Source organism: Cryptotermes secundus, unplaced genomic scaffold, assembly GCF_002891405.2.
Source record: "Cryptotermes secundus unplaced genomic scaffold, Csec_1.0 scaffold380, whole genome shotgun sequence".
In the NCBI taxonomy this organism is placed as follows: Eukaryota; Metazoa; Arthropoda; class Insecta; order Blattodea; family Kalotermitidae; genus Cryptotermes; species Cryptotermes secundus.
Genome location: NW_019742966.1, coordinates 50,786 through 51,136, shown reverse-complemented (window position 1 = coordinate 51,136; position 351 = coordinate 50,786).

Sequence of the window (351 nt, the reverse complement as noted above, 5' to 3'; positions counted from 1 at the left end):
AAAAGTCTTATGTTTCGATATTACTGAAATGTGTCGTGATCTATAATATCGTATTTCATTGTCTGGGACTTGAAATACGGTGTTTATGTTGAAATTCCTAGATTTTGGCAGAAACAAGAAATCCGGAGTTATGACATTTACGATCAGTCATAAATTTAGCTCGGGTACAGGGAACCGGACGCGCCTAAAAGGACAGGTCAGAGCTTGTAAGATTTGAGGCTTTCACGGCGGTGACTATGAAGAAAGCAGTCTTCTGGGATTTGGCACCGTGTATATGTGGTGTTAACCGACGTTTCGGAGGAACGTATCGCCCCCATCTTCAGGGTTGAAGAAAAAGTATAAGTAAATCTG